Raw genomic sequence first — 25,662 nt, forward strand, 5'->3', positions numbered from 1 at the left:
CTACGGGAGAGAGTGAGCATTACGAAGACTCTTTTATTGTTCACTTTTATAAGTGCAGTTTTTGAAGTATGTTTTTTTTTTTTTGGGAAGTTAACTGACGATTCGTATTTTGATCGAAATTTCAACAAATAACTTATGAGTTGTTCAAATTTGTGCTAAATATGCGTTATCAAACATTTTCCAACTCCATTACGAGGCTAAATTTTTGCACTTCAGCTTGTCTGGTTCGTAGTCAAATTTGACGAAATTAATGTGACGACTTTCCACTCCTTTGAATGAAATTTGATAAAGCCTCTTTTACTGCAGTCTTCTTTCATATTTGTGTAAATGGCTTCTAATATGTTTGCAATGTGGTTTTTTCTTGACAGAAGCAAACAAAAGATAACCCCCCTTTTCTCTTCTTTTTTCCCATTTTCTCATTTAAGTTCCGTATGTTTTTCCTTGGTTTTTTTTCGTGCATTCTAGTTTTGATCCTGAACTCCATTCTATTCTTATTTTACTTACTATCGAATTTCCTTATTATGTTAGCATGCACACAGAAGAACATTTCAAGAGAACATTTTCACGTTTTAGAACAATAGTTTAAGCATGAAATTTCTTCTTAAAACTGTTCTGAATAATATCTAATGAAAATAGTATTACCATTTTCTACATATTATCATCACGTTGGATCTCTAGGAAGCTTCTCAAAAAAGGCTCGAATAAAATACGCCCACAATCAACCGTACACAACTCTCGCAACAAAACTTAATTCCATCATAATCAGTTAAGGTTATGTGGACTTAGCTTCACCACACAAAAGAAAACTTTTGGCGCTTTGTTTCATCAACGGCACACAGTTCTGGGCCTCACCTATACCACGTCAGAAAACCAGTCGATTGGCTTGCTGATACGTTGACTGATAAATGCACCCAGAAAAGGTGAAACCTCTTTGTTTAAATAATTTCCCCATCCATCCATCCATCCATTCATCCTTCCATTCCGCTACCGAAATGCTAAACCAATTTCACATACTAGCGCTACGGATACGGTTTGTGAGAGTGTGCAGCAAGCACCGCCCATTAGAGAGGAGGTGTACAAGCGGAGGGTCGAAAATATTTGGCCGAAAATTCCCAACAACATCCCGGAACTGTGGAAACGGACTCCCGTGATGGAGTTGTACAACAGATAGCGCTGCACGAAACCATGAGTCATCCCTTTTTTGTAAGGACAGAAATACGCTTGGACATCGGGAGGTTAGAGTATGATCCCGTGCTTTAATGCTCTTTGTTCTTCCGTGGGCAGCAAGCATTCACATCACCCACGGGTGATGCCAACCGTTTCGCAACTCAATCTCCGAAGTTGGTGATGGAATTTTATAGAGTAGATTCTCGCCCACCGCTTGGGGTTGAAGTGCACCGCTGTTGGTGGTTTGCACTCACTTCCCGCAACACCACCGTCCGTCCTACGTTCAGACCGAATCAACGCCGGACAGTTACAACTACCGAGCACCAGCACGAGAGTATTAGGTCGCGATGAGCTACTCAACGTGCCACGGTTCACAACACTGTGTTATGCAATCGATTCCTTGGATAATGGACACTTTTCAGTTTGTTCCTTTGTTCCACTCGAATTTTAGAATGCAAACTACCGAAACGGATTTTCCGGGGGCTTGTTTTTGATGCCGGAATGTATGCATGCACGTTTGTGTGTAGTTTGATTGAATGTATCACACACTGACAGAAACCCTCCCAAAAGTAAAAAAAAGTATTGAATTTAGAATAGAACTCTGTATGTATTTGTGTACACAACCGAAGGACTGGCAGAACATTAACATGTAAACTGTAATGTTTCAGCTCGTTTTTATTCAAATACACCCGGCTACAACTCGAGCAAGAAACGAATGTTTTGCACATTTGATCTCAAGGATACGACGCTGTCAGTCAAATGTTGTTATTTTTGCATCTATACACAGGAATTCATGAACATCGTTATCGTTCCATTGATTCCCTTGTTGTATGTGATCTATTTGTTTATTCATTCCTTAAAAAGAAAAACGGATTTGAAGGTGCGTTTGGGTTCGGTGTATCAAATGTCAATTATGCAAATGGTCTAGCAATAACGAAGATATAAAAACCTTTTATTTAGGATTATATGTATTTCTTATCAAAACGATCTACCTTCATAGGAAAAAGGCTTTAATAAATGCTTATGTTTTCAGAAAAAAAACTGTATCATTAAACTTAAGTTAAATATAAAAAAACGCAAAAACCTCATCAAAAACTTGCCTCACAATCAGGGGTTTTATTCAACTCTTTCTTTTCCTTCTTGTTGAATCTCCATTCAACAACCGAGAGGCAAACATTGCCAACGTTTCCATATACCCGATCCCTGACGCTAAGACATAAAAAAGAACCAGGACGGATCGTTGTATTTTACGGTATGTCTCGAAATCATTATTTTTCGCCACACATTTCATCCACTAACGGCACAACGGTAACGGCAGGCGGTGGTTGGAATTGCACCGAAAATAAGTATCATTATCGATGAATTATGATTACACCGGGTCTCGTAGTCGCCTCGCTCAGAAACATATCCTCTGTCATGGGTGAGCCCTGTCCTCCAAAACCCTACCCAACCCCACATTTTGCAGACTGAGCGGACTCGTTAGCCATGTGTTCATTGCCAACTAGTGAAGCACCAGGCGTCTCCATCGTTTCACTTCAAGGAGTACCATGCGTCTCCATTAGAATAAATGTTTCATTACTCAGACCTCAAGCGTCTTCGTACGGTTCACTCGCTTAACAGATTGACTCACTTTTTCTACCATTAACTGCCGGCAAGAATAGGTAAAAAAAACAGAGAGCGAGAAAGAGCTAGACTGCTAATAAAAACAACGTGAGGAGCGCGAAACGAAACGTAAGCGTAGTCTATATAAAAATAAATCTAAGCCTTGTTTCGTGCGGTACGTTGGTGTCAGTGTCCGAAATAAATGAAAATGGTAGGCAAAACACAACGGTACGCGAACCACTACAGAGCCAAGATCAAATGGCTTTGCGAAATGGTTAAACAAACGGAAATATGTCAACATGAAGCAGATTTCGATTGCCACCTCTACTCACCGGGGCAATTTTTCTGTGTGCCATTTGCTGCATTGGTATTGGCACAGAGCAGATAACGATGTTTCTGGCTAGTGGTCGCTTGGTTACGGAATATTTTAACGCATTTTTTCGCACATACCAGCCAGCAAGAAAGAATACGATACGTGTGTCTATCTGTGTTTGCCGAATTATTAGCACGGCTTTAGTTGTTTAAGATAATGCCAAGCAACGTAACAAGCAGCTGTATATGTTCAGTACGAAGAGGAACCTATCATACTACCGACCACAATCAAGCCACAATTTATGTGAGTTTTTTTTTTCAATTTCAAATGTACTGTACAAACTCCACAAGAATGCATTGGTTTTGCATCAGCTAATAAAGAATTTTAAAGTTGCAAATAAATGAAACCGCCTAACATCTACAGCGACTAAACAATCAATTGTACTAATTAATTCAAACTTAAATAAAAGCATAGGAATAAAAACAAACACGCATTCAAACAGTTTCCAAAACTTTGCTCCCGGGATTAAAACATTGAGCAACCACAGCAACCACCGTATCTTGCACTAAAACTTGTTTGCTTTAAGCAAAAACGAAAAGACCAAATGACATCTCCCGCTTTTCGAAAACCACTTTGGACGGCATACTATCATGCCTTTACCATGGTCCATTTAAATGCATAAAAGGATCCTGTTGTGTGTTCCGAAAGCGATCGTGATTTCAGCTTTCAGCAACACCGTCCTTTCTTACTCCTGGAAAGGTCCTCCATTCTGACCGTCGTCGACTCTTGTGAAAGCAATTCGGATCGACTGGCGACAAAAGACCATTTTATCCTGCCTCTTCCCTTTTGTACTCCTTTAACACTCGTTTTCCTACACACATACACGCACAGCCGCACACAGTCCCTACCTACGGTGCAGCATCAACTCAGTTGGAGCTGTGAAAGGAAAATTCGCTTAATGGTGTAAACATTCTGAGTCGTTTGCCTACGAACGAACGCCAGACGAGTGCGTCTTTCGTCTTTGAATATTTCATACGGTCGCAGCTGTATCCGACAAAAACGCACCCCACATTGATTTCGGCCTCATAGTGGCCTGCTGGTTGCGAATTGGGGAAAAACGCAAAACATCGCCTTCAAAAGCTTTTCCACTCGAAAATTTGATCCCTTGCCATTTTTTCGGTTCAGAGCAAGCTTTCCCGGATGGAACGAATGAAACCAGTGAACAGCATGCACGTGTGTGTATGTGCGTGTGTTTTTTTTTCAGCTGTTATTGCCCTTTGAACGCGAAATTTGACCTGTTTTGGCGTTTCAAATGTGTCCCATGGTGCAAAACATTCGGTGCAAAAGAAGCAAACATTCGACGGGGTACATAAACTATCAAATGCCCGTACGGATTATTGTGAGACGGAGAGAAATAAAGTGTTTGAATAATAATATTCTTTGTGTTTGAGTGCGTGAATGCGTACGTACGAATATTGTAAGCAAAGTGGTACAAAGAGAATGTTTTTTGTTGCTGCTGTTATGCGTATGTGTTTGGTGCAAAAGGCGTTGTTTGGTAACGCATTTGATTATGTTTTTAAATAATAAATTTTGCGTTCGAATTTTCAGAAATTAAAACGAGCCATCTATTTGGAATTTTATTGCAACGATAAAAACATTTTTATACGCATGTGGTATCTACTTTATTCATGATTTCACCCATAGTAAACGCTATTGCACGGCAGGACCGGGGATCAAAACCCGCCCGGAACATTCACCCGTAGTGAATGCGACTATCCAACTACGTGGTATCGGCAAGTCTAGTAAGCCATTCGATGGCTGAAGTGACCATAGAAGATCGTTAAGCCAAGTAGAAACGAACAAGAGAAGAATAAGAGTATAAGAAAATATATAAGGTAATAAGCAGTTAATTTTTCAAATAATTAAATAGCATATTGGTATATAATGGTACCTATGAAACGATGGGATTTTTCGTCAAAGAAATGTTTTTAAAATTATTATTAAAAATTCATACATTTGATAATGTGCAATGTAAAAATCGTTACACCACATAAATAATGGGAAAAAACAAGCTTGTTGTACATATCCCATCCCTTTTTCATACACATACAGCATGTACGAAACGTTATCAAACAAACCCATACACTGTTTACCTTGTGCATTATGCACCTATTTTAATTAAGTCAAATCCCTTACAATCCTCCACCTCCTTTCCATCCGTCTGATGCCTCTCTTGCATTATCCTTCATCACAAAACAAATCTGTCTACCAGGCGTCTCCATTTCGTTCGCCTTGGCATCGAAACAGTGTTGTAATCTCTTGTTCCCCGGCTTGGTGATGGTGGCGACCATCACACCATCACACTGTTTCGAAATGTACTTTCTTTCGGCTGCATGCTAATGATACCTACCCCATCGTACAGGGCGACCGTGAAAGAGAGACAGAGGCGAAAAAAATGAACCTTAAAATTCTTTCCCACCTTACAACGAATCTTGCCCTTGATGGTTTCGACACGGCGGTTTTGTGCATGCATGCAAAAATAGTGTGCATTGATGCAACAGCGAGCACACAACCACACGCGCATAAAGCCTGTGGGGTAACAATAAAGGCGTCGTTTTTGCCAGGGCCGGCGTTAGTTGCGTGGTTAAAATAAACATAAATAACTGTTGCGTTACGTGGTGCCATGGCACGGCAACTGTTGCTGAACCGTTGCCAAAAAGAGCCCGAATGTCCCGGCATTGGGTGCCCCGGAGGTGCATTTGATATGCAAAATGGAAGCAAGCTTTTTCCATTACATTAGATAAATCCTTTCCCGAGTACGGAATCATAAATAAGTCAAATCCTTTGCGGTGCCGATGATCAATGGAAGAAATTGACTCGAGTGTCCCTTCTCCTTTTCTTTGCTTCAATGCTTGTCACGGGAGAGTGCTGCCGCTTACCACTGACGGTAAGTTAAGTGCACAGTTGAACGATTTAATTCAATTGCATCCAATCCGACCTGATCCGTAAGATAAGACGCGGGTAAGACTCTTTCATAAATCACCTGGAACTAATCCGATTTGCGAAGGTGAAAGCATGTCCACCCTTGCATGCTCTATCGAACCCTAATTCCTTCCTGCACACTAGAAACTAAGCCCAGGGAAAGCCAATGCAACTGAACAGGTGCGGCTGACAACTAAATGCAGTTAAATCGATACATTGTTTAATCCCTAAGGGGCTCAGAAAACAGCAACTGTTCTACATTAGTTCCAACAACAACAGCATTGCTTTCAAGGGTTTTCGATGCTTCAATCGGTTTTGTGGCATTTTCTTGAAACGAGTGCCTGTTGCTAAGGTTGTTCCCAGTTGTTTGTTGAATTAAAAATGCATGTTTCGTTTTATGTCATTTAATTACATCTATGTTATGCACAGTTAAAAAAAAACTTCTACATTCACAACATTCATTTTGCTAGGAAGGTTTCTCTTTCCCTTTTTCTCTTTAGCAGCATATGTTCCTAACCGTCAAGCACAACGATGCCATTCGCTGCAAACAACACATAAACGAACTTTAAACATTTTAGCTGCACCCCAAAACGCACGCGGTGCTGTCAATTTTCAAAGCTACCAAAATACACACTCACACACATAGCCATCAACATATTCGTAAAAATAAAATAACAGTCCCAACTTCCAAACTCGACAAATCGGATTAAGTGTATGAGTTAATTTGATTTTATTTATTTTCCGTCAGCTAGCTTGTTTGTTGCTGCTTTTTTCTGCTTTTGCTTCGACTCGTTTTCCTTTCGCTACGGAAAATGTTGAAATACTTTCCCCATTGCCAGGGAAATTCGCACATACGGTTTGGGCAGCGAGTACACAGTACGACACCACGGCAAGGATACACAACCATTTTCGCACTGGTTTTTGGGGTTGTTGTTTTAATTATTGCGTTCACATGTGTTTGTGTGTGTGTGATACAGTAGCACGCGAAGAAGCTGCGATGCGACATTTTAACAGCGTACGGCTTCGGTACACCGTCACACTTGCGAAGGGGCTTCCGAAACGTGAATTTGAATTTTTGGCTAAGGAGGGTATGCTGTAGCGATGGGAGAGGTTACGAACCGATCGGGAGGGAGCTAAATGTCACCCATTCTTATTTTATTGTGATGCTTAAACACTTGCTTAATGGGTGAACTTTGAAAAAAAAAGGTTTGTTTGTGTGTGTGCTTGAACATTTAATGAGCAAAATTTAGTGTAGAATATATTTCTTAATTAAAGCAAGCATTAAAGAATTTTGCTAACATAGCAAATAGATGCTTTGAAAATAAAGTCGTACCCTGCAATATAATGCAAAGGTTTCCGGAAAAAACTATGCCAAATTATAGATTATGTTCTCATGCTTTCGGTTATATTTTATGTCTATACAAAGCTGCAATTTTCGGGAGTGAAGTTAAACAATTACCGCGAACTTTGTGAAGATATTTTACACAAACTTCAAGTTGCTAATGTCTCGAAAGTACACATCAATTCATATAGTCTGTAGAGTAAAAATGTTCAATGATAGGAATTCTTCAATATTTTCCAAAAACGAATGCTGTTTCGAATGATCAATCCAGCTGAATGTTCCTGACATAAAGATCCTCATAAAGTTTTCTTGTATTTTTCTTCTTTTTGCATTTTTTCGATTTCATCTAAAAGAAAGCCTTTGAAAGTATCTAAAATGATTTATTCTTTTACGTAGTATTTCATTATTTACCATCATATTTTATAAAAAGTTTTTAACGATCATCACGCAGCAGGCGTCTCCATCGTAGGCTTGTGTTTTGTTCACTTTTGTTATCAATGTTATCAATTGGTATAGCATATTTCTTTCTAAACTCATTTTAAACAAAGCATTCAACTTACTATCAAGCTTACAGTTTGTAACGAAACTTTTGATTGTGTGCATAAAAGATGCTTAGTTCAGCCGAATTAAATCAATAACATGCCACCCATTTTTCAATGCTCGTACAAGCTTTACGGTTGAGTTTTTAGAGAAAGATCAAGAGTTTTAAACAACATAAACCATTTAAAAAAATGATTTTGTTTGACTAGTGTTTAATAAATGGAGAATGAGGCACAATAAAATATTGGCAAAATAATAAGGATAAGATCAATTGCCTATTTTCTTGATCCCAGGAAAACTTTATACTACAAATATAATTAAATGAAAACAAGACATTTCTAATACAAAATGGTAAGCAAACGTAAACAAATATTTTTCAACCAAAAACTATCCTTATTTTTAAAAAATGTAGCTACATATTATAAGTTCAATACTTACGTGTCCGGCATTCGATTGGACTCCCAACTTGGTCCCCGTTAAGGTCGTGCTAGGGTGTCGTCAGTTCGTTACCCCCGTATCAGCCGTGTCTACGATTCGCAACGGTTGTCACTCGTCTTCCGAAACCTCACTTAACGGTCAACCTTCTGACCACTGCCAAACACAAAACTTCACACCATAAAAGGCCCGGAAACGGATCCTTTACGCAGCTCCGTCCACAATCACAAACACTCTCCACACAACAACAAAAAAACAAAACCCGAACTCTCTAGGACACGGTATCCGAAAAACTCTATTCTTTCACTAGCTGCACATCGGCAATCCTCGAAAAGCTGCAATTTTATTTGCTTCTATCACTCTCTCGTACACTGGATATGTTCCACACACTCACACACCGGCGTTGATGCTGATGTTGGGTTGAAACTTTCAAAACTTTCGTGAGCGGGATTGGTTTGTTTTCTCGCTTACTCACACTTATCACCAGGGTATCTTTGCTTAGCCGTATCGATTTCCAGCGGATGCACTGGCTCGAATCCGTCGTTCTAAGTGCGTTTTTCACTGATCCTTTTTTTTCACTTACACTAACACGATTGTTAACAGGCAAGTACGGTATTTTTGTAATATTTTGTTCGTGATTGAACAGCGAAACAAAATTTGGAAATATTTATACTTTTTTTTCCTTGTCTTTCTTTTTGTTTTATAAAACGTTTTTTCGTGTCAGGATCTTGACGACTCTGTACGCTTCCTGCTGTGATAAACTTTTCACGGGCTTCCGATACAGATCCAAATGGGCAAAACTTCACTTCACCGAAGCCTTACACAACAACATTACCCCGACCGGGACGAAGGGACGGGCAAAGCACACGCACACCAAACGTTGCCCGTCTAGAACTCCGATGCTTCCAAACGAACCTACACACATGCACCGAGCACTCCGAGGACACTTGCCTACATCCACAAACACACACGCGCACACTAACACTCACATGCACAAAGGTCGCCACACACCGGTAACCGTCGAAAAATTCGACTCGACGGTTGCACGGTCGCTTTTTTGTTTGTTTGCGTGAAGAAAATCAACACAAGGAAAACTTCGACCGCAGCGGTGTTTGCGGCTTTTCAATTTTGAGTCGATTTTTCCACGTTTTGTCGAAATTTCTCGTTTTGCAATACCGCTACCCGTGGTTCGGTTGTTCGGCTTTTATTTGTTCGACAAGAAAAACAAACACACAAACACACACACTGACAAAGTTTCGAAGTTCTTTGTGACAAACTGTCTAACTGGAAATTTAACTAACGCTTCACGATCTTGCCACGAATGCCACGGCGAGGGTTGAGTTTGATCAACTGCAAATGAACGCACGGTTTAATTAATTAGATGAAGACTTAACTCTACAAATAGCAGCTTAATTTGATTGAAGTTATTGAAATATTTGTAAAGCTTTTCTGTGTTCACTATCTATCCTTAATCATTGCATCAAAAAGGAAAGTGCAAGCTTTTGTTCGTTATTTTTTTTAAATCAGTTCTACCAGGTCAGTTCCGACCAAATCGCAATGTAAATTTCGAATAATAAACCAATAAACATATTTGCCGGTTTACTCATTACTGAAATACTACTATCATTCGATCGTTTCATACCAATTTTGAGAATAGTGTTCATGAAGCTCTAGTGGAGAAAGTTTTCAAAATCTTCAACATTTCCTTATTTTTGAGAAAATGTCTACTTTTGGGATTTAAAAAATTAATTCACTCAACACAAATTATTTTTCTCTTACTAAAACAAATACTTGGAATTTCAATATTTGGCTTGGCAATTCCTTGTATAATTAACTTCATTTATAGCAAAATACTGGCTTCCAGTTTTTCTCTCTCTCTCTGTCCCTCTCTAGAACTTCACGTATCAAATTGCAGCTATTTGTGTCTCGTTCACACATCTTGCAGCAAATTATGTAATTCCCTATACTTGGTTTCACACACAAACACACAACTTTGTAAAAAAAACTGTTTCGGTTTCGCTTCAAGTTACACTTGATCTTGTAACACTCCGCATGTATGACTGTGCCTGGGATAAAAAATAATCGCCCCTTTATAGCACATTCAACATTGCTGTATAACACTTTGTTAACACTATTTCACTTTGCATCCTCGTTTTTTTTTTTTGTTGTGTCAGCAGTTACATTCTTTAACTTCCACTTCAACAACAACAGAAAAAAGTCCTTTTTGAGGATAAGAACCACAACTACGCCAGACTAAACGTTCTGGATCGGCAGATCTTTGTTCTCCTTCTTCTTTCTTTTCATACACACACACACACACACACACACACACACACACACACACAAACAAACACAAGCACACGTACACGTTGTTCACTGGTTCCGGCTGTAGGACACGTTGCCTACCGTTTGTTGCGCATACTACGAACGCCTGCAACGAGTTCCTTCGGCCGACTGAGCGAGTGCCGGTCAGTAACGAGCCAGTAACATTGAAAGCGAGCTATGTTATATGTAACCGTTCGGGTCCTTTTGCTTTCGGCTTTCCCCAAAAAGGCACGACACGAGCCGATGGTAACCCACAGCACCGTCGATGGTAAGGATGTTGTTGAAGGAAGGCAGATCGGCATCGGTGAGGAGGAGAAAATAACGATGCAACACTACGGCACATTAGAGGCACATTCTTTGATATCTTCACGCAAGTAAAACGCACACATGAATTGTAATTCAAACAGAAAAAAAACTTAAGCAATAATTTTGATCTCACTCCTAAGTACACGACATACTTTAAACTCGATCCGAATCGTACCAGCGCACAGACGTGTGGATGTTTTTCCGGTGAAAATCCGCAACGCACTGAGCGTAACGTTGAATGCGCTAGCAAGTAATTGCACAAAAAATCGAGGACGAGATCACGAACGCGAGTGCCTCCGTTATGCGGCGCTCGATCGAGATGAGTGGTACGCTCCGTACTCCCCTACCTTCATCGCGATGAGTGGCACGTGGTGAGTGACGCTTTGAGTTTAGCGGCGTATAAGGGTGAAAGAAATGATTAGAGCAACAAAAATAAAACTGTGTCGCAAAATTACCTTCACACGTATCTGCTTAGCTAGGCGAGTGGTTCGTTTAGCTGCATTTAGAGGGCGCTACGTACAGTTGAGAGAATTATACTTCAAACTCATTTCTAATCTCTCACTCTCTCCTCTCTCTGCCGCTGTGCTGTTTACCAGCTTTGCGGATCATCCGTGGAAAATCGAAACAAAGGGTAACCCAGGCCGTGAAAAGGGAACTCCACCGTGAAAGGAGAAAGTGAGCTCTCGCTTGCTAAGGGGTGGCAAAAAAAGGGACACTCACTATTGACATTACAGCACGCGCCGTCGGAAAAATGCGAATTGCGACAACATGGCGCATGCACCCCAGAGCGTGATGATGACCTCCGTCAACTTCACCATTTACCGACCGCTTTCCGCCGCTGTTTTCTACCAAGGGAGCATGGGTTAAGTGGTGAGTAGCAGCAGAAGCAGCACAAAACGAACCGATCTGCCGCATATGATTTTTGCCGAAAGCACGGAAAACCGGCAAAACCGGTGCACATTCGGAAAATGGTGTGGCGTGTGCGAGAGAAAACTCTCGGTGACACGGCTTGTTGATTGTTGTGCCCGTTCGGGAACGTCGTTTTGCACGAAAAGAAAAGTAACTTTGGATGGAAAGTCGAAGGAAAAGCTTTTCGCTATCGTTGGAGCTTTTTTTCCTAAATGTGTGAATATATGTGTGTGTTCTATTTTGTTTTTACCGGTACTTTTGTTTGTCTTTTTGTAGCACAGCGATAAAATATTAACAATTCATACAAGAAATAGAGAGAGAAGGATCGAAAACTACCGCGAAGGAGAAAATAAAAAAGCAAGAAAACAAACTTAACACAGTTGCACTTTCTACGATCGATTCAATAAAAACATATAGTGGTGAGATGTGCAAGCAAACGAACACATAAAACGGAAGCCTTTTGCGAATCGGATGCGATTGTTAAGGTACGGTCGGGTTGGGTGTAAAAACTATTGAAAAGTAACACAAACTATCAACGCCTGTCCGCCACCACCACTGTAACGGGGGTTTTGTAACATAACAGAAGGGGGGAGGGGGGGTTTCACTTTTATCGCTCACCATCATATCCATTCCACCGGTGGAAATGGAAATGGTGGAATGAATTGCTCTGTACGGAAATTGATTGGAAAGTTGGAACAAGAAGTAGAACTACTTTGACGTTTGTTACGTTTCAAATGCTTCCCTTAATACGCCACACTTCCAAGTTGTTAGAGCTTTGTGTGTTTGCATGTGTGCATGTGTGCATGTGTGTTATCAACTGCCAATTTTACTACATTTTCTTTTTGTCTTTTTCCATTTACTGGAAAGTTTCAAAATTTGTAAGCTTTTCTTTTGTAAGTTTGTATCAAAAGGACTGATTTAGGTTAAACAGGTTTCCAAATGTCTATTAGAAGTTTTTTTTGTATAAAATTGCAATCGAAGAATAATGATCAAAATACACGCCACTACCACTCAAAGAATTATGTCATGTCTTATTATACTATACAGCTAGCACAGGAAATTTAATATCATTTATCATTTGCAAATGCAAATTAATTATGTTCCTTTAAGACTAAAATAACAAGTAACAAATTCATATTATTATACGAAAATTAGATATTTTGGAATTCAAATAAAAACATGAAAATGTAGTTGAAAATTATGCGGGAGGTGTTAAGCAGTTTTCAGTCATTATAAAATTGAAATATAACCTATTTTAAACTAGCAAAGATTTCCAAGATGACTTCAATTTTAAGTATTTGTGTGCATAATTATGACAGCCAAAAATTTAATTCTGACGTCCCATGATCGAGGCGATAGAATTGCTGATCTGCACACGGAAAAGCAGAGTATTAAGACCCATTGTACCGCCTCCCCGTACACAGGACAAAGCCACAGAAAGCCAGTTATGGCAAGCCAAGACCAGAAATGAAATTTTCTTTAGAAATGTTTTTATCGACAATTTTCTGTGACGCGCTGCATAACATCAATCTTCCTCTTTGTGATCGAAAAGATTAACAGTTCTAGCCCATTTTCCATACAGCTTTAAGAATAAATAAATTTGAGTTCCAGCCTGTGAGCATGTAATTTTTTGTTTCTATAAGACCTCAGAGCGTCACACGAAACCGGTACTGTAGAGTAAAATTATACCTAACGTTAGGTACCTTGTTTCAGTTTGCTCCTGCTAAGAACAAATGATTGATTAAACAGTTATCCGCTTTGTACTGCGTACTGGCTTGCGCTGTGTGACTAATAGAAACGAATTCCATTATGCTCTTGCGACCATCAAAGCTCAGGATAAATAAATGGTCGAGAGAAGCTATAAATGTAGCGAATCGAATTAGACATTTACATCCTGAATAAACACTGTACTCTCGTGTTACAAGTCAGTAATAAATAGAAATGATAAAACACTCACACGCGAGTACCGAGTTTCGAGTTTCTCTGTGTCTAACCTGCGTCACCTGTGCGAACGAATCATCAAGCGAATTTGATCATGAATGGTTGGTTTTAGATCTATCTTAAAATAAATCCTACAACAACAAAAAAATACACTGAGCACATCCACCTAATCCGATCCCAGCACTGAGCACAGGAGCTTTCGTACCAAAGAACCAGGGAACGGACGAACGACTGTTCCCGAAATAAATATCGATTTTGACGATGTTGGGACTTTTAATTGCTTTCGAGCGTTCTCCAGTACCCCGTTTTCTGGTGGTGTGGCATGCAGTGGCGGGCGGTAGGCTAGATCGGCGGTGAATGTTAACGTGTGTTATTAAATTAAGCCTCTGCACTCACCGAACGGAATCGGTACGGAACAGTTTCTTGATTGCCACATCCTGCCGAGTCTCGATTTTGTTAAAACAGGAAAAAGGATACGAATGATAAAATCCATGTACTATTCGAAGCAACAGTAGTGGGAATGAGCAAAAAAAAAACAAATCGATAGAAACGAATCTTCCACACGAGTCATGGGAAAACTTTGCACTGGCCACACGGCAAATGGGGACACGTAGCAAAATGGCGAAACGACAGTGTGCACGCTTCCGGATGATAAAGTGTGTGTCGCCACTGGTGGGCATACAGTCGATCGACACGAATGAGTTTTGCTATCCGCTGGGTGTTATTGTAAATGGTTAACGCTAACGATTAAAGTAATTGCTATCGTCCGTGTGTGTTTAGTTTCGTTCAAGCTTAAGCGTGGTGTATGAGGAGACCGTTTTAATGTGCCGTTTGAATGGGTAAATCACATTTGTTGATTTATTCGTTTAGATTCAAAGTCATTTAGTACATACGATCAGCATTGGGATGTTGACGTTTCCGTTGTGCAGTCTTGCTCTGCTGGCGATTATATGAAACTACGTGCATTGTTTTATATTATCCTGGTATGTATAAAGGACATTACAAACCTATTTAGATTTATTTGTCACTTTCTTTGAGACGATAATCTCGTCGTAAAAATGCAACCTTTGCTTGCCATTACTTATTTAATGCAGAATCTTCAAATTGCCAATTCAATAAGCTTAAATCGACTTGTTTGATAAACCCTACCAACGAACCTTATCGCCGATTTATCTACTGGGATCCTTGATTATGTATCCCTCGACGAGTGTTTTTCCTTTACCCAGTTCTCACATGCTAATGCACATATTTTTGATACGTGTCGAAGATCAGATTGTACCTTTAACTGAGAAGGCAGGTCTGCGTATGGGGCAACATTCTTCATACGGAGAGGATCTGCTTAACACCTGATAAAAAATACCAAACTCGCTGTCCGCGCAGTTTCTCAGGATTGCTCCACCAGCCTTTTCTTCTTTGGCTCTACAATTTCAAGAGTTTTTGACCTGCTATTTCAGTTTAAGTTTAGCCGGAAAATCAATTCATACGTATCAGCACGAATGTACCAAAAAAGCATAAATATCTGTACCTCATTAAACTATTTTAAGAATTTTTTTTGCGATTGAGCTTAACGACAACGTAAATATTAAAGTAAAAAGGTCTATTCAAGCTTCCGCAACTGGAACGATCTGCAAAAAATGTTTTTCAAAGTCATATGAAACGAAAATGTGACATTTTAAATAAATCAAACCACAAATAACACTAAATAATGGATTGTTTTCCCACAACTTCCCCAATTCCCTTACCGATATGCGGTACCAATGTTTTGTCTCTATTCCCCAACGCTACGCAACCTTATAAGCCGATGCATACGCTCTTTATTTGTGCACTGATTGATTTATAAGCCAGCGCGATACAATGCCCACCACACCACATTAAATGCACCCCATCCAACCTCTAGCCTTCTATTCTTCCTTGCAACAGGAAACACTTTTGCACGAACAACCATTTAGCTTTCTCTGATTGGCAGGCAGTCAAATTTAATTCCCACCCAATTTGTATAACAGCACCGACCGGGTGCGGATATTGAAAGCTTGTAAATTTTGCCCACGGCCCATGACCACGAGCAACGGGAAAACTGTTGCTGGTGTTTTGTTTGCTAGAATGCAGTACAGAGAAAAAAGGTCAGCATTTTAATCAATACAAAAACAAAATGGGAAAATGGTTTAAAGACAGGTGTCAATTGCAAAGGAACAGTTTTTTTTTCACTCCAAGGTTTAATAAAAGGATGAATAAACTGCAACCCACCAATGCAATTCATTGGCAAATGATGAGCTTTTGCTAGCTGCGCTTTTCTTTTTTCGATTTCTATGAGAAAAATTCAATCATTTAGCTATCCTTCTCTGTTTTTCCTACCGGTGTTGACTCAATTGATGCATTGGAACGGGCGACTGAATGGCGCACGGTATGAAAAATCGTTAGAAACTAAGCACAACCTTACGTCAGCGGTTTGCTTTCCCACGAAATTGTACCGTTTTTTTTGTGTTCTATTGCCTTCTGGGAGGTTATTTGTCTAAAATGCCCTCATCCTGGTAGGAAGACCAATCTGTGTCATGTATGGAAATTTGATTTTTTTTTACAACTATTTTGAAAATTACTGTTGCAGCAGACCACCAGAGAGTGCAGCAACAATTTTTCCCTTTTTTGACCCCAAGGCCAACCACAAACACTAACCCAAAAACATCCATCGCATTTCCCGTAACACCTTGCCCGTCGTGTCGATAGGCACTAGCCAGTTGGTGGCCAACATTGTCTTCACGCTTTGCGTTCCCTTTTGAAGCACCGATTTTCCGGACCACTTGGACTACGATTGTTGGCGTGCGTTAGGCTCGTTACACACACTGTTCGTTCGCATGTTGGGCAAAATATAATTTTTCCTTTCGTACCCGAGGGCGATGACGAATCGTGCCAGCACGGAACAAGATACCTTGAAACCTTGACCCTTTCCAGGGCAAAAGTATGCAAGGAACGGAAGAACAACAACAACCACACCAACACAAACACACGCGGCACACAAATGATCCGAAAGACCTATCATAACGAGCAGGGAAGCGTAGATCGGGCGAGGTCGTGAATTTCTGCTCGAGGAAAAAAACTGGGACCATTTATGGTAGGCGCCGTAGAACATCCCTTCGAGGGACCTTAGGGCTTGGTTTTTTTCTCTCTTTTTCGCCCCTTTCTGGACTTCCGTTTACTGACACACCGAAGGAATGTTGGCGTGTGGTGCAGGTCGGGCGAAATGTGATTATAATTCATCGAAAACCCGTTGAACTTGCTATCGGGTGTCATGTTGCCAGTTGGTTTCGGGCATGATTTGGTATTTCATTAGGATCCGATAACGGGGTTAGGCTTTCATTTCCGGCTTTACGTATGCAGAAACCGTATCGATTACGGGTAGCAAATGATAAGTTTGGTCAGGTTGTTTGAATCGTTCCAGGGTGGGGCGGGAAAGAGGTCGTTTGTGCTTTTAACTTGATATGTTTAACTGGGATTGAAATGATTGTTTTTTTTTAAATTGTCCTAATGAAACAATTAGCGTACTTCTAGGCTAGATATTAAAAACATTTTATCCAAAATATTAAGGTATGAAAAATGAATTCTAAACAAATCAATAATGAAAAGAGCCGAAAAGATATGTGTTTTTTCGCAAATGTCTGCTCCATCAGAAAAATTAGAAGACTACTGCTTTGAATTAAATGCTGTTGGAATCAGACTCTAGAACACCAGAGTCGTTTTTTCATTTTGTAAAGAGTTAAGCTTTGTTAATAAGATGTTTTCTGAAGAAATATGATTATGGGAAAAGATACGAAAATTGGAAGAGAGGAACAACACACATTAACACATTTGTTGTTTCATGCTTGATACATGCACAGTATTACATTGCCGTTACAAAGATGCTACTAGTGTTTTACTCCAACCATAGAATATTCCACTCAGTTCGGTCAACCCAACGCGCTGTAATAAGTCAGCTGCCGGTCGGTTTTATGGGAACAATTTCGTGCAGAATAAATTCTTATTTGTTGCACCCCGTATGATCCACATTGCATACTGATATTGCTACAAAATGAAAATAAATATGCTCCACCACTGGCAAGAACTGCGAAAAGGAGTTGCAAAGAGCCGACAAACAGTGGTAGATAGGGCGGCCAGTAAATCCAACATGCTCATACTCTAACCAAGAACCAAAACCATAAGCCGGTGGTTTAGTTTCCCTCCGATGGAGGCCTCAAGCGTACCAATAAAACGCCGAATGAAAAAGAAGCTTCTCCTCATCCTTCCGAAATATTCTGCAACGTCCGTCTCGTCCCAAACGCTCGTTGCCACCGTTCCGCTTGATATCAGCTTCAATTTTCCGACAGGAATGTTATATCGTCACCCGTTTTGGACTCCGGTTTGCTGCCGGCAAGAAAAAGGTTCAACCGGGTGGGTGGCATGGGCAGTCCTTAGGTAGGCAGTTCATTGTTGGGGTGGAATTACCATCGGTTTTCTTACCCCAGGAGGCTGCTCCCCGACAGCTCCTGCTACACACCGTGGCCAAGCACTATAAAAAGGGAAGTCGATAATCGATATCTTTCCGGTATACACATACCGATAGATACGTGCCTGTACACATACACACACACACACACATACACGCGTCAACCAGCAATCAACGAATCTGCAGGGAACCAGCGAATCAATCGATCGAACGAACTGAAACGGAAGCAAAACTCAATCACAGCACCTTGTGGATTCGGTTACATAATCGGGCCAGTATACTTCATTCCTTGGCCCGTTGAAAGTAGTATCGGATTTGGTTCGTTTTCTTTTTTATTTTTTCTTCATTCTCCAAAACAACTGAAGAGCCTATGCCCAAGAATGATAGACGACGCTTGGCGAAGAATAGTTTTTTGGAGCTGAGTTTGTTTATCCTTTATTCAAACAGTCTTTAACACTATGACACGGGTTTTATTTTCTACTAAAACAGAAAAATTCGCAAGGTCACAAATGTATCAATTGATCAGGACAAGGAATGAATGTCGTTTTGTCAACATTACATGTGATTTCATATACAAAAGATTGAACAATGCATTTTCTCCCTATTGTTTGCCTTATGCCCGGCATGCTGCGTTAGAAATCATTATATTAATCAAAAGATATTAATAAAAAATCATGGAAAAAGTAAACTTGTACAAGTGTTTTAGCGTATTATTATACTCGTTAATAATAAATTTAAAGCAATACGGTATGGCCGTCCCTTATGAATAAAAAAAAAAAATAATAATAATAATAAATTTAAAAGGAACACTTAATTAAATTGCTCAAATCAAACATAGACACAGCAATAGAGGCATAACATTCATTTCACTTATCAGGCTACAACTAATTAAAGCAACATAAAAAATAATGGAAGATCGCATGCATTACAGAGTGAATTCCATTCACATCATCGCACCAAAATACTCTCCCTCTATCTCTCTCACATATGCTTATGATGCTTCACAGAAAAATGATGCGGGTCGTTACTCAAAATTGAACTAGATTTTCATGTTCCGTTCATGATCTTCAGCTTCAAGGGCATGGTAATCAGGGACAAGAATGTTAACCATCATTTCCTCACACCACACGGAATTGCAACGAAACGCTGAAATTTGCTTGCTTTACCATTCCAGCTAAACTAGCTAAATAATGCATTCAACAATATTTGATTGCCAGCTCAAACCCGAAGCCATACAGCCCCAACAACCTCCGAGCGGCACCATGCGGGACCACAATTGGACAACCAGTGCATTCGACAAATCGCAAATGTGCAATTGCAAAACCCGACTGTCGCTGGGCTCAAGGAGAAGGCTTGCGGTGCACTAATGCCGGTTTCAAACGTGCCGCGGGTACAATTAAACGTGCCCTCCCGTGTTCTGGAGGTGACGATATTGGCATTTCCCGACGATAAGGCAGCATCGGTCGCTATGCATTTGTCATTTGTGTCAACGATTAAGTTCACGGCTTTGCCGTATTCCAGGTCCCGATAAGGACCGACCGACCGGAGCCGAACGAAATCGTAATGGCAGAATGACGCCTGAAGCCAGCCGAAATGGGTCCTTCGGAAATGAGGTAACGTATTTGAGATGGAAGTGTTCTCTCGATAGTTGTTTGGAGCAGAGGACATTGGGGCCCAATTTGAATTGTCATTGAGAGTATTCGAAGTAATCGGTGGCAATTAGCTTAATAGCATCAAGAGCAGAACAAAAATGGGTTCTTGGTTAAGAAGTTGAGCAGTGAATGCTTTGAGCTAAACGAGTTAAAAAAGTGAAGGATTATATGCATTTTACATAAATTTAACTAACTCTTCAAGTAAAAGCTTTCACCTAAAACTGTGCTACTTTCTACCGAGCACTACAAATACATCGCGTCGGTAGTAGATCTCAAAATCACTCTTTAAATTAAGCCAATCATCATCCATCGCGCTTGAACTGTGCACCATTACCGAAGATAAATCGAACAATCGTGCATATTTTTCTTGTGCTAAGAGGAACGAGAGCCTCAGCAGTCCATCTTTACACAGTCTATCATTAAATCTATTACGTAGTTCAATCACGTCCAATCGACCACCGCGAACCGAAGTCATCCATTATCTGCTTTCGAAAGTTTCGTTGCTTTGTTACACCAGCAGGCGAAATAAAATTCCACTTGTAACTGCTCAAAAATTCATTTTTCCTATAAAATAACAATGAATTACTTGCAGCGCTGTAAACTCTGCAGTCCGTGTACGTTTTACGATTGTCGAATAAAAACCAGCGGGAGAAACTAAATTTCTATGCGCTTTGCAGGAAAGTAAGATTTTTTTTTAGGTTTTCATGAGAAAAATGCGTCAAACGACGTAAGACTATATAGTTCCGATGAACTAAGCTTTAGAAAAAAAGGCAAACGAGGAAAAAAAGGATTCAGTTTGAACTATTATGTTGGTTACAGAAACATGGAAACACATTTTCCAGTGGTAATAAAATAAAACCGAAGACGCACACACACACAAACACACCGAGTTCCGCTTCGAAACATTCGGAAAGGAAATCAAAATTGAAATAAATTCATATGGCTTATGAAGCGAACGGTGTGCCTGAAAAGAAAACTTCCCCGTTCTGACGCTTTTCGGCATCGTCACAGAGTCGAGTCATAAAGTTCGATGCGATTTTGGATTCGCTTTCACTCAAAAACCGTTCACTCAGGCCAAAGGATCGCTTTGACGCAGCCCCGTAACGATCCGGGCGTACTCTGACGAGTTAAAGTTTTTCCACGCTAAAGTGAGCGAAGATCCGATGACTTTCCTGCCAATTTTTTTTCCTTTGGTTTTCTTTTCAGCATTCATGCCTTCTTGGAGTGTAATCGAAACGGAACAAAACACACATAAACTGTATATTTAATCAATTTCTTGCTGGTAGTAACGAACAACGCTTTGGTCGCGAATGTGCCCAAGCTACAAGTCACTCACCAATCGAAGTGAGGGAGGTCACGAACGTTGTGAAAACATGCCTACGCTTTTTTGAGCACTGATTTTTTTTTAGTGGTTTCCGCATCGGATATATTGGAGGAAAATGGACGTGCTTAACGTTGACGTGTTATTTTAAGAGAATAGCAACTTTCAGAAACACGGTATCGAATGAAATGCATTCAAAGTTATGTACAAAGCCGCAGGAAAGATTCTTTAATGTGAATCTTTTTAATGATGACAATTAAGTTGAATCTCTATGACAGAACACAGAAAAAAATCCTCTAGGTATTTGAACCTAGACTTCATGTGAAAAATTAATTCTTCCATTACACATACAAGTGATCGTAAAATTGTTTAAATGATACGAGCAATTTAGGATCTGTATGTAGGAGCGATTCAATGGTGAGGAGACAATGGCGCCGGTCTTCACACAACAGGAATCGGAGTTCAAATCATAATCGGGACCGTTCCTTCGTTGTGAGGACTGTCTATACAACTACGTGGTATCGGCAAGTCTATTAAGCCATTCGATGGCCGGCATGACCTTAGTAGGACGTTCAGCCTAGGAAAAGAACTCTCTTACTACAGCCAAGAACACAGAAATTAGCTAATGCCAACCTCAAACTGATTTGAAATCTCGCTTTGTTTGTTAAAAAATCTATTTTCAATTATTAGAGCTACTCATTCGGTATCGGTTTCGATGTAATCAGTACATAAGGGTCTAACAAACTCTTCCAGGATCTCGCTCTGTAAAATGGATTATGCTTGAACATCCTGCTAAGTTATCTGTGTCCCTGTAAGCACGTGCCAACCATCTAGACAACAACATTCCGTGCTCACTTCACATCAAACAACGACAATCGCTTCTAACCCAGTGACATGTACAAAACTTGCTGTCATACCTGTCCCATCAACCCAATCCTGGTCCAGTTCTCTTCCCAAAAAAAAAGCCATCTCACTGTAGACGGTGTATTGTTTTATCGATAAATAAGTGCCTTTTTTCGTCACACAAAAACAAAACATAAAACCCGAAAAACAATTGCACCGCATCGAAAGCCATCAAAATCCATCACAAGTGATTGTTTGGATCGGAGCAGAGTTTATTGAAAACAGCTGCATGACATCAACTTGTCATTAGCAGAACGGGGAAAACCGATTGGCACAAGACCCAGTTTTCACGTAGGGAGCGAATGGGAAAACAATCCGCTGTGCAGTTGGGCTAGGCTGCGAAAACTGCAGTAATTCGTGCCGCCCTTCGTGTCGGATGGTGGAATGGAAATGTCTCTATTTTTAGCGATCCGTATTTTCCTCCGCTTGACCCTACCGCATGCAATCCGCCCTTGGCGGTGTTTGCAGACTGTAGAATAAACAGTTCCGATGGGGTTGGAAATTTTAAACTCTAGAGATGACCACTCACGCTGCTCAACTTTTCAGGAAATTTCGTTTGCTCTCGTAAATGGACGTGGTCTTTGTGGGAAAGAAATAAATCTTTACCGGAGCATAGTTCCAAAGTAACGTAACTTCCAATCACGAAACTCCAAATCAAACAGTCGCTGATGGGGGTGAGATTTGCTGCATTGGTAGTAGTAGGTCGAGGCCGCAGACAATCCTAGATTATATTTAGCCCGTCTAAACTACAATCAACAGCAACTCGCAGGCTCTTTTCCGGATGCCGCCTCGTGTGGGCGTCAGGTGGGTAAGAAGATTTTTATTTACACGTTCACCGCCAAAAACAAACAATCCATTCTCATCTAACCATGGACCAGTTGAAGCGGGATGGAATGTTCTGCAATGAATTCTCGTCACTGCTGGCAATTGCTGCCACGAACAAATGGTGAACGTAATAAAACAATATTGCGAAGGTGATTGCTTTGCAGGAAGGAGTAAGTCAATAAAAAATGCCTTTAATTTTATGAAGAAATAATACATCATTTATATTGAATTTCTATTAAAGAAACCAAACTCACACAAAATCATCCAGGCATAACACAAGAGACAATATTCTCGTCAGTCGATCATTGAATCGTCCATTAAGTTTCCTCATTGTAATTCCGTATTAAATACGATCGAAGAACATTATTTTGATTTTAAATTGCAAACCAAACAAACCATTTCCCTCGCATATAAATTCAACCGGCTAAACATCGTAATTCGTCATACTCAGGCGATCGGAAGCGTAAATCAACAAACTAATGAGTACCGTTTCACTGTTACCCCTTCCCAAAACGGGCCCAAACGAACCCGAAATGAGCGCGATACGTTTGGAACGTAAATAAATTCGGTCGTTTGTGTTGCTAAATATTTGTTGGTCACAATAAATTGTGCATCAAGTGCATCAACCAGGCCGGGCAGTGTGAAACGCACTCTAAACGCACTTTGGTGTCGTTTTTCGCATGTTTTTTTTTTTTTTTCAAACACACTGCAACGAAAGCCATGAAGATGAAAAGCCGCATCCAGATGGAAAGCGCACATAAATTAACACATCTTTAAATATGGCGTTGTGTACAAAACGAGCCACCGGTAGTTGATAGACGGGTGAAGATGTTTATATGTTTCGGTGTGGCTGGTGTATATGTGTTTTTAATATTTATGCTAAAAAGTGTAAGGGAGGTTAGATCGCCAATAATTATAGCGGCTTTTGAAAGAAATAGTTAAATTTATTTTGCTTTTAACGTACTTTAATCAATTTTTTTTTATTTTTGGAAAAGCTTAAAAGGAAACGTATTTTATCTAAAATAACAAAAGATTTAAATAAAATTTGAATAAGTTTTTTTTTTTCAAATCTTGCAGCATAAATTCGTTTGAAAATAATAATGTGTACATATATTCTACAAAACAAATGCCACGTACCCGACTGTACGCTATGTCGTGTCTATAAATATAAATGACGAATGATATTCGTATCATTACTGCGTGCCACTCAATAATCCTCTGTACAACATTCATCAATGTGCCAATGAATGGAATTCGTTTCAAATATTTGCGCATTTCAGGCAAGACTATTCGACTGCAATGTAACTGAATGGGAAAAATTGCCAATGGTAAAGCAATTGCAATGCAACAGATTTTAAATATTAACCTTTTCATTCAACATTTCCCCAGCGCAACGTGTTTCGCTTGTTTTTAACGTGTCCACGTTCTAGGGCAGATACTGCGCTCTAAAATTACTTTGCGAAAAAAGGCACAGAAAGTCCCTTTAAACTAGTGAATGAAAGCAAGACAAGAATTGCTAAAGGACGAACTAATGGGATAAAGATTTTTTGGGATAAAGAGATTGGAAAAAAAAGCAATAAAATAATTTGATTGATAACGAAAGAACACGACACATCTTTAATCGATACGCAAAGAAGGACGTTGAGGACAATTTGTTTTATTTCTGGATACAACAATTCAAAACAAGTGAAAATGTGCTACTAACGAACTGTTTTAGTTACATTATTTGTTGGAACAAAACAACTACCCAAAGCAATGGTACGTATTTCGACAACAAGTGCAACTCACTCTCGCTTTTGAATGGGCCATACATGAACGTAAGCGACACGCGAAAAGAACAATTGTACCATTGTCTACCAGGCACTTGCATATGTTCATGTAACGGATCAATTTTATCGTATATCAGTAACACGCTCAAGTCATGCCAATGATTCAATACTATAACAACATTATCTGTCAAGGTACTGTTTTCTCGATATACCTTGGCCCATAAGAATAGTGTTTGGGGATTTTTCACATCAACGATCGTCAAAATGGGGATGTATCGATCCTTCATACAATTGTACCGCATTTCTGTGCCCGCTAGCCACGGGTGACGAGCGGATTTAGCAAATGCCTTTCCCAGGTCATCCGTGATGGAAAAATCCAGACAGAACATTTTCACATTTAGGTTCGAACTGCTTGAAATCGCATAACCGTTCACTATTTCCAAGTTAGCCCTTGCGTTGTTTAACGCAGCATATGAAGTAAACTGTGCAGCATCTAAATTGACGTATTTAGGAAGCGTAACAGTAGATTGTTCTTTGGCGACGGATAAACGGCAGGATACATTTATAATTTCAGATTTATTTAACGCGATACACCCACAGACGATAAAGAGGAGAAGAAAATTGTTCAACTTTCCAAGTGATCTCGTTAATGACATTTCCTAAAATGTGTAAAATCTGCCCAGCGGTCGATGTCACACTGAATTGATGCTAGTAGATTGGCTTTTATATACATTTGCAACACTTGAAGAACTTCCCAGACAATTCAGTCTACTTTTCTAGAGACTTTTAGTGATGAGTGCATAATAAGAAATAGAAAATCTGGTCTTCTTCAATTTATCTTAAACGTCTTTTGATT

The 25,662-nt window shown here is 39.9% G+C and overlaps 2 protein-coding genes across 14 annotated transcripts in view; one reads left to right on the forward strand and one right to left on the reverse strand.

The window, feature by feature from the left end:
- The window catches only part of LOC126561606 (glutamate-gated chloride channel), a 90,943-nt gene extending 82,521 nt beyond the window's left edge, over positions 1 to 8,422 (reverse strand). For all 13 annotated transcript variants that reach the window (XM_050217859.1, XM_050217853.1, XM_050217861.1 and 10 more), the window contains exon 1: positions 8,385 to 8,422. The gene's annotated coding sequence lies outside the window, so the exon portion shown is untranslated. The remainder of the gene's footprint in view (positions 1 to 8,384) is intronic.
- The window catches only part of LOC126563470 (acireductone dioxygenase), a 568,562-nt gene that overhangs the window by 236,492 nt on the left and 306,408 nt on the right, over positions 1 to 25,662 (forward strand). The gene's annotated exons all lie outside the window — the stretch shown is intronic.

This window comes from Anopheles maculipalpis, chromosome 3RL (genome assembly GCF_943734695.1).
Source record: "Anopheles maculipalpis chromosome 3RL, idAnoMacuDA_375_x, whole genome shotgun sequence".
NCBI lineage: Eukaryota > Metazoa > Arthropoda > Insecta > Diptera > Culicidae > Anopheles > Anopheles maculipalpis.